The 10,019-nt window shown below is 34.6% G+C and overlaps 1 non-coding gene across 1 annotated transcript; it reads left to right on the plus strand.

The window, feature by feature from the left end:
* The first annotated feature begins 891 nt into the window (after positions 1-891).
* Trnaf-gaa (transfer RNA phenylalanine (anticodon GAA)) lies at positions 892-981 on the plus strand. The gene is given in 2 exon segments: positions 892-928; positions 946-981. It is a non-coding gene; the product is annotated as a tRNA-Phe (tRNA).
* Positions 982-10,019: the final 9,038 nt, after the last annotated feature.

Below are 10,019 nucleotides of genomic sequence, written 5' to 3' on the forward strand. Positions count from 1 at the left end.
AATTGTACCAATTGAAGAATGGTATTTTAATGAATTTGCCTACACCATCTTCAACTTGTCCCACTGTTTCCAGTGTTTCATGAGCACTAGTCCTCGGTGCATAGACTTTGTCATCAACAGTCTCAAGTATCATAGGACTTGTACAAATAGCTTCGTCAAGTTCGTCGTCAATCTGCATTTGGCTACTGTCATCTTTGACATTTTTTGTTGCAATTTGGGTGTGGAGTTGTCATGAAAACACATTTATTTATGCAAAATCAAAATACTTGTAGAAATTGTAAAATTATGTTTGTATGCATAGATATAGTACACTATTATCATATTTTCTTAGGCTGGGCACATTGCGTTAAAAAAATAAAATCATTGGCATAGCTCTGGAGAGCGGCGACTATTATGTAACTAATGCATTTTTTTTTCGCTTTTGGGAGGAGAAGTTATTTTATGGATTAATGTATATATTTTTGTTTAAAGAATATCTTGGATAGTGGTGATTTTTTGTGTAAATTAGTGTAAATAAGTACTGCATGTGTGCCTATTATATTTATTACAACATTTATTGCCAATAATGCAAAGCTAATTGTTTTAATTAATAACTGATCCACAACTGATCACAGGGGAAAGATCACAGGGACTGGGCAAATATGCGAAACTTTCTGGTTTGGTATAAAACAAAACATATTCAAAATATATTTATTTTGTGTTTTTTCTAATTTCCTTATTTAGTGGAGAATCAATGTAGTATGATATTTGACGACCTATGGCGCAAGCAAGTTTATTGGAAGGCGTAGTGGTTCGAAAACGTACAACGTATTAGTTTATTAAAAGACATATAATAACGATCGCTAAACACAACTTCACCAATTTTATTATAGCATTACATAAATGATGTCAGCCGGAATAGCTCAGTTGGGAGAGTGTTAGACTGAAGTTATTTACGCAACAATCATCTAAAGGCCCCTGGTTCAATCCCGGGTTCCGGCACGAACGGAACAGTTCTGCGGCTGACAATTGTTTTCAGTCAGGTTAATAAATATAATAAAGCTTTATTTTATGTAGACATTTTAAAATCCATTTTACTACAATTGGATATTTTTATTAAAATTAATGGATGCCCCGTGGTGAAAACGTTAATTAAAATTTCTTTCATCACTTAAATATCTTATAAAAAATACACATGTTTTAATATTAACAAATAAATGCAAACAACACATATATTATCCATGCATTTTTATGGTTGTCTAGCATAGGCCCTATGTACTATCCCTACCACATATAGAGCGCAAAGCGCGACATGTATTATTGATTGTTACAATGAGTTGCGATAAAGGAAGCAGCCGCTTATCAAGGAGGAGCTGTGCCCAAGCAACCCATTTCCCTAGAGTCAAGCACTCCTCGGAGTTTTTTTTTAAGAATCACATATAGAGCGCGAAGTGCGACACGTATTACTATCCAGGTGGTATGGGCCCTTTAGCATTATCCGACCATTATGTCCATAGTTATCTTCCTTAGAATTTGAGAAATTTTGAAATCGTTGTTCGAAGTCCAAAATTTTTATCCGATTGTTCCCAAACTTGCACAGGTTTTTTTATCGATGAGGTCCCAACCCAAACTCTCTTTATGAGCAATATCGGACCATAAGTCCAGAATTATGTCTCTTTGAATTTAAAAATAAAAGTGAAAAACTGCTTGGTTAGGTGATTATGTCAACATTTTTTCATCAGATTACTTCCAAACTTACAGTGTCATATCAATTAGCATTTTTACCTGATTAAAAATGAGAAACATCGGGGCAATAAGTCCAGAATTTTCTTCTATTAAATTTGACAAAATAAACAATTTACACCTGTTTAAAAGATTTCACAACTTTCATCTGAATCTTTCCAAACGTGTTAAGAGTTTTTTTATCAGTATTACTCAAACCCTATTGAAAATGATGAATATCGGAGAAATAAATCTATTAGGATCTTTTACTGAATTTCAAAGTATTGTGAAAGGCAGCTTCTTTATGCAATTTACAGTTTTCATTCAATTTGTTTTCAAACTTTTACAGTGTTTTCATATCAATGAGTACTCAACCCCAATTGTAAATGAGCAACGTAAGAATAAGTTCAGAATCATGTCCCCTTGAAGTTGAGAAAAATATGAAATTACGCTTACAAGATGAAGCCGATTTTTAAAACCTACACAGTTCTGTTCCATTAATGAAAACTGCACTTGGATGCCAGTAAAAAAAAGGAAACCAATGTGAATAAAATGAACTATGAAATATTTGGGGGTTACAACATAAAATCATAGATAATGGTTTTTTGGGGGTTATAACACAACATCATACACGATGGTTATTTGGGGGTTATAACACAAAATTATTGATAATGGTTATTCCACTGTCCAGTGTCTTTTTCTATTTTGTTTAAAATAATAGGCCAATATATAAATATTTACAGTAGAAAAAAAATTGTTCCATGTAACTTCATTGAGTGCCTTTTACACTGAAATTCCCGACGCCCTTTGATGCTTTGCATCAATACTTATCTTGTATATCATATGAGCAACATTATTCTGACAGGTTAACTGTATCGTCAATGATCCATAGTCAATACTTTTGACAAACATTAAAATGTTGTCTATGTTATGTCTATTGCTTGGTTAGACACATTAGTAATACATTGATTTGTGTTCTCTTGTGAGAAATGTTAGCCATATATTTTTTTTCCAAGTTTAAACCCTTTGTCAATAATAATTGTTCCATGTCACATGCCGGCAGGATTCCCTACAATGTCTGAAATTTTAACGCATTTCATGAAAATGCAATTAAATCGATTTGGAAAGAAAGATTCAAACAATATTTAAACTTATAAATGGATAAGACTACAAAATCAACTCCAGATTGCTGCACTTGTCTGGCTATCGGTCATCACCACATTACTCATGTGTTTTCACTTGCGCCACATGGTGTTTCTTATTCAAGCTATTTCCGTTGTAAAAGTGCATGCTTTAATCTTATGTTATTTCTTTAAAGTGAATCTACACTGACTTTTTTAAAGGGGCCTTTTCATGTTTTGGTAAATTGACTTAATTAAACAAAGTTGTTTCAGATTCGCAAATTTTCGTTGCAGTTATGATATTTGTGAGGAAACAGTACTACTGAACATTTATCATTATCTAAAATATCCACTATATATGCATCTTTTGAGGATTTAAAAATCTGATAATTATAAAGCGTTGCAATGTAAAACGATTCAATAATTTGGAGTGTTCTGTTGTTGTGGTTATATTTTTTGAAACTATGACGATTGCTTATATAAAGTATAAAAATACATGTACATCCCTCATTGTATTAGCACAGATGGCCGATTGGTTTAAGAGGTAGACTTTTACTTCAGGGGCCAGTGGCTCGAGTTAAGGGTTACTATTTAATCTTTATAATTGAATTTTTGCTTTTTTCCTGAAACTTTTTAGATCCAATGTTTACATGTATCAATATAAAGCATTTAGTGACAAACTTCAATACATGCACAAATCTGTGAAAAAGCACTTAAACAAGGGATCTCAAGTTTGACTATACAACTTACTTATGGTCAAATGCAATGGTGTGGTAACTGTGGTTTATAAGCCGATCTTACGTTACAACAGTGGTTTCACCAGTTTTATACTTTTCAATTCTTAACAAAAAGCAATTTCGTTGAATTGATATCCCCCGCCTTATCCTCATTAATATCTATACACCTATGAAGTTTCATGTTGAAACTTATATAGTGTCTGAGATATAGCCCTAAACGTTAGTGACAGACAGACAGATGGACGGACTGATAGGCGGACTGATGACTGACGCACGGACAATGACAAAGCTATATCCCTGTGCCTTTTGCATTTAAATAAGCATAACACGTAATCTGAGTGGGAAACACAATTTGCAAAATCAGAAATGCAAACAAAAAACAGGAACACATATTGTACTTTTGAATGTCAAATGTATGCTTTTGACAGTGTAAAGCTTGTCAAGTACATGTCAAACAGTTTAGAAAGGCTGTTTTTTGTGACATATTGTGAATATATTCGATTTGTAAAACGCTTGCATCAAAATTGTGAGATGACTGCCCATGCAGGTCACACTCAAAGAAGTAAAAAAGCCCATCAATATGTATAGGTTTTGATTGCAGAATAACTCCATGATTTATTGCAGTAAAACCACATGGTTTATCGCAAAACATCCTTGAATTTTAGTCTATGTCTACAGAAAATAGGTCGCGGGTGTTTGTAGAAGGATAATTAACAAGACTATTGCCAAGCAATAAAAGTCCCCTACCGGCTCCACCATTGTCAGAAATTCCACCATTGTCAGAATATTTTTTTTATTTGTTGCCATAGCAACCAGAATTTTTGACGCAGGAACACATTGAAATGACGTGCACAATGTCCATGTTGCCATCTATCCATGTTTCAAGTTTCATGAAAAAATATTAAGAACTTTTAAAGTTATCACTGGATCTAGAAAACCACCATTTTCAGCATTATTTGTAGTCTATTTGTTTCCATAGCAACCAGAATTTTTGACATAGGAACAAAATTAAATGATGTGCATAATGTCCATATTGCCATCTATCCATGTTTCAAGTTTCATGAAAATATATTAAGAACTTTTAAGTTATTGCAGGATCCAGAAAAAAAACACACCATTTTCAGCAGTATTTCTAGTCTATTTGTTGCCATAGCAACCAGAAATTTTGACGTAGGAACAAAATGAAATGACGTGCATAATGTCCATATTGTCATCTATCCATGTTCAAGTTTCATGAAAAAATATTCAGAACTTTTAAAGTAATCGCAGGATCCAGAAAAAAAAACACCATTTTCAGCAATATTTCTAGTCTATTTGTTGCCAATTTTTGATGTTGGAACAAAATAAAATAACGTGCATAATGTCCATATTGCCATCTATCCATATTCCAAATTTCATGAAAAAATATGAAGAACTTTTAGAGTTATCGCAGGATCCAGAAAAAACACCATTTTAAGCAGTATTTTTAGTCTATTTGTTGCCATAGCAACCGTAATTTTTGACGTAGGAACAAAATGAAATGACGTGCATAATGTCCATATTGCCATCTATCCATATTCTAAGTTTCATGGAAAAATACCAAGAACTTTTAGAGTTATTGCAGGATCCAGAAAAATGTGACGGACTGACGGACGGACGGATACAAAACCATAAGTCCCCTCCGGTGAAACCGGTAGGGGACTAATTAAAACAAAATTAACTAGAGCTTTGTCACACTGATCTGACGTATACCTCCACATGCTGCATTGACAAAGACTATTTTGCATGCTGTCTTCACAAAACAAGAGAACCTAATTTATGGCAATTTTTAAGAATTATTATGCCATTATCATTTATGGCCATTGTGAACTTTTAATTCTTGAATTCTTTCACATGACACGATGTCCAATGACTTTGAAAAATCATTGATATAGTAATGGCTTGGACAAGATCATTTATGGCCATTTTTGACCTTTGAACTAAAAGTATACTGACCTTGGCCTTGGAGATATCCACACAATTCTTTCGAGCGACACACCGTCCAATGATGGTGAACAAATGTGCCAAATGATTTTAAAATATCGCAATGAACGACAAAGTAATGGCCCGGACAAGCTCATTTATGGCCATCTCTAACCTTTGAGCTCAAACTGTGTGACCTTGACATTTAAGATATCAACGTAATTCTTTCTCAGGACACACCGTCCGCTGATGGTGAACACATATGGCAAATTATTTTAAAATCTCACAATGAACAACAAAGTAATGGCCAGGACAAGCATTTGACTTTTGAACTCCAAGTATGACCTTGGCCTTGGATATATCGACGTAATTCTTTCGCGCACCACACCGTCCCTTGATGGTGAACAAATGTACCAAGTCATTTTAAAATCTAACAATAAATGACATAGTTATGGTCCGGACAAAATTTCTGGACAGACAGACAGACCGACAGACAGACCGACAGACAAAGTGACTCCTTTATAGGCCCTATTACCAATGGTGAAATTATAATGTAAATTGCAGTAAAAATTTTAACTCATTAAAATTCACTTATGACTTCAATTTGAACCAAAACGTTTGCTCAAGACATTATTATAAGGCAAAAGGGACATTTTTTATTGTATCTAGGTATGAAAACCATTGACATAAATGATAACAATTGTATATGCAGTTATATGCAAGTACTATACTGTCATAGATGATCTAGGAGAAAACATAGCACATTGATATATTTTATGTTAACATATACATGTCCGTCAATTACAATTTGTTTGCAAAGTTTATTGTGGGGCTTGTTTGAAATTGCATAATAAGAGTGCGGATTGAATCTTCTAAATACAAACCTCTTGAACCAATGCTTAGTAATACTAAAAATACTTTTCCAAGTAAGAAGTAACAATGAAAGCATTGTTAATTGAGTGTGTCTTTCAGTTTCAGTTTAAAATTTGTCATCATTAATAGACTAGCCCGCCTAAAATCTTCCTTGTTACGGAGAACACTAATTGTTATAAACTAGTGGCTGAAGTGTGTATTCTTGACTCTGTATTGAACCTCTAAAGAACAATGTACCATACATCCTCCTCCAGTCTGAATGTTTAAATATCAAAAGTGCTTTTTGAAAGAGGCAATAACAAAATTTCCAACTAAAAGTGTTTTTTTTATAGATTGAACAATTTCAAGCATAAATGTTGTAAAAGAAAAGTTGGATTTCAGACTGAAATCTGCAAACAAAACTAGAGCTTTGTCACAGAAGTGACGTATACCCTCATGTGCCGCATTGACACAGACTATTTTGCATGCTTTCTTCACAAAACAAGAGAATCTAATTTATGGCAATTTGGAAGAATTATTATGCAATTATCATTTAAAGCCATTTTGACCATTGAACTCTTGAATTCTTTCACATGACACGCCATCCAATGACAGTGTGAACAAAATTAATTTACAGAGTCATTTTAAAATCTAAAATAAACCACATAGTTCATGGCCCGGACAAGCTCATTTATGGCAATTTTTTACCTTCGAACTCAAAGTGTGACCTTGACCTTGGAGATATCGACATACTTTTTTCGCCCGCCACACCGTCCAATGATGGTGAACAAATGTGCAGAATGATTTTAAAATCTCACAATGAATGACATAGTTATGGCCCGGACAAGCTCATTTATGGCCATTTTGACCATTGAACTCAAAGTGTGACCTTGACCTTGACGATATTGACGTAATTTTTTTCTTGCGACACACCTTCCAATGATGGTGAACAAATGTGCCAAATGATTTTTAAATCTCACAATGAACGACATAGTTATGGCCCAGACAAGCTCATTTATGGCCATTTTTGACCTTTGAACTCCATGTGTGACCTTGACCTTTGAGATATCAACGTAATTCTTTCGCACAACACACTGTCAAATGATGGTGAATAAATGTGTTGAATTATTTTAAAATCTCACAATGAATGACATAGTTATGGCCCGGACAAGCTCATTTTGTGACTATTTTTTACCTTTGAGATGTTGACGTAGTTCTTTTGCACAACACACCGTCCGTTGATGATGAGTAACTGTGCCGAATGATTTTAAAATCTTACAATGAACGACATATGAACGACATAGTTATTGCCTTGACAAGCTCATTTAAGGCCATTTTTTTATCTTTTAACTCAAAGTGTGACCTTGACCTTGGATATATCGACATAATTCTTTCGCGCAACACACCGTCCAATGATGGTGAACAAATTTGCCAAATGATTTTAAAATCTCACAATAAATGATAAAGTTATGGCCCAGAAAAGCATTTGACCTTTGAACTCCAGGGGTGACCTTGACCTTGGAGATATCAACGTACTTTTTTCACATGACACACCGTCCCATTAGGGTGAACAAATGTACCAAATAATTATAAAATCTAACGATAAATATCAAAGTTTTGGTCCGGTTAAACTTTCTGTTTAAAACTCACTTAGTGTCCCCGCGACCTAGTTTTTGACTTGGCATGACCCATATTCAAACATGACCTAGACAGTATCTACATACAAATTGTGACCAAGTTTGGTGAAGATCGGATGAAGTTTCGGTACAGACCGACAGAGCGACAGACCAACCGACCGACAGACCAACCGAAAGACCGACAAAGTGACTCCTATATAGCTCCCATTACCAATGTTAATGGGGGTATAATAAAAAATTCTTACACAAAAAAAGAGAACAAATGTAAATATGTATGTGCCGCTTTCAGTCCATTTGAGCAAAATACTACAAACAGTCATAATTTTATGAAGCGCATATATATATATCTCAACACATGAAAAATGACAGACATAATATTGCAATAATTGATTGCACAAAAAATGCCTCCCTTTAAGATCACTTAAATATGATCTTTCTTAGGCTGTTGAGTGAAATTTGCCAGCATTTAAAGAAAAGTTGAGTTAAACAACATATGTTTTTAAATTAATATATTCTTCCAAAGAAACTAGAAATGCGCCACATTTGACACTGATGACCCCATGGTACATGTTTGAACACGCACAGATCGACTATTATATTCTAAAAATGGCAAACAAGGGACAAAGTTGTCACAAAACCAGGTTTTCAGTTGAAAAAAGTCTGATAAAGGAAGACAATTCAAAATGTGTATTGTTAACCCCCTTGTGTAAAATTGACCTTGATTTCAATTAAAAAAAACAAGAGATTTGTTCGTCAGAAACACAATTCCCCCTATTGCGCCGCTTTGAAATAAATACAAAAAAAATATTTATTTTTTTACCTTTGACCTTGAAGGATGACCTTGACCTTGAACTTCCAACAATCAAAATGTGCAGCTTCATGAGAACGCCGCTTTGAAAACAAATTATTATTGTTTTTATTTTATTTTTTACCTTTGACCTTGAAGGATGACCTTAACCTTGAACTTCAACCACTCAAAATGTGCAGCTTCATGAGAATGCTGCTTTGAAATTATTATTTTGTTGACCTTTGACCTTGAAGGATGACCTTGACCTTGAACTTCCACCACTCAAAATGTGCAGCTTCATGAGATACACATGCATGCCAAATATCAAGTTTCTATCTTCGATAATGCAAAAGTTATGGCCAACGTTAAACTTGTTGTTTTTTTTGGACGGACGGACAGACAGACTGACATACACACATACTGACATACACACATACTGACATACTGACGGACAGTTCAACTGCTATATGCCATCCTACCGGGGGCATAAAAAGTCTGATAAAGAGAGACAACTCAAAATCAAAATGTGCATTGTTACTGATTGTTCATAGTTACATAGTTGTTTCAAAATCAATATATTTTTAGTTGTGGCAACCTTGACCTTGGAGATATTGACGTAATTCTTTCCCGCCACACACCGTCCAATAATGATGAACAAATGAGCCATATGATTTTAAAATCTCACAATGAATCACAAAGTTAAGATCCAGACAAGCTCATTTATGGCCATTTTTGACCTTCAAACTCAAATTGTGACCTTGACCTTGGAGATATCGACGTAATTCTTTCGTGCGACACACCATCTAATGATGGTGCACAAATGTGCCATATGATTTTAAAATCTGACAATGAACGACAAAGATATGGCCCGGACAAGCTTGTTCCGCCAGCCCACCAGCCCGCATGCCGACATCGCCAATCTAATAACCAGTGTCCAATAATGGTGAACAAATGTGCCAAATGATTTTAAAATGTCACAATGAATGACATAGTAATGGCCCAGACAAGCTCATTTATGGCCATTTTTGACCATCAAACTCAAATTGTGACCTTGACCTTGAAGATATCGACGTAATTCTTTCGAGTGACACACCGTCTAATGATGGTGAACAAATGTGCCAAATGATTTTAAAATTTGACAATGAACGACAAAGTTATGGCCCCGACAAGCTTGTTCCGCCCGCCAGCCCACCAGCCAACATCCCCAATCTAATAACCAGTTTTTTCCTTCGGAAAACCTGGT

This window comes from Dreissena polymorpha, unplaced genomic scaffold (assembly GCF_020536995.1).
Source record: "Dreissena polymorpha isolate Duluth1 unplaced genomic scaffold, UMN_Dpol_1.0 chrUn002, whole genome shotgun sequence".
Taxonomy (NCBI): Eukaryota; Metazoa; Mollusca; class Bivalvia; order Myida; family Dreissenidae; genus Dreissena; species Dreissena polymorpha.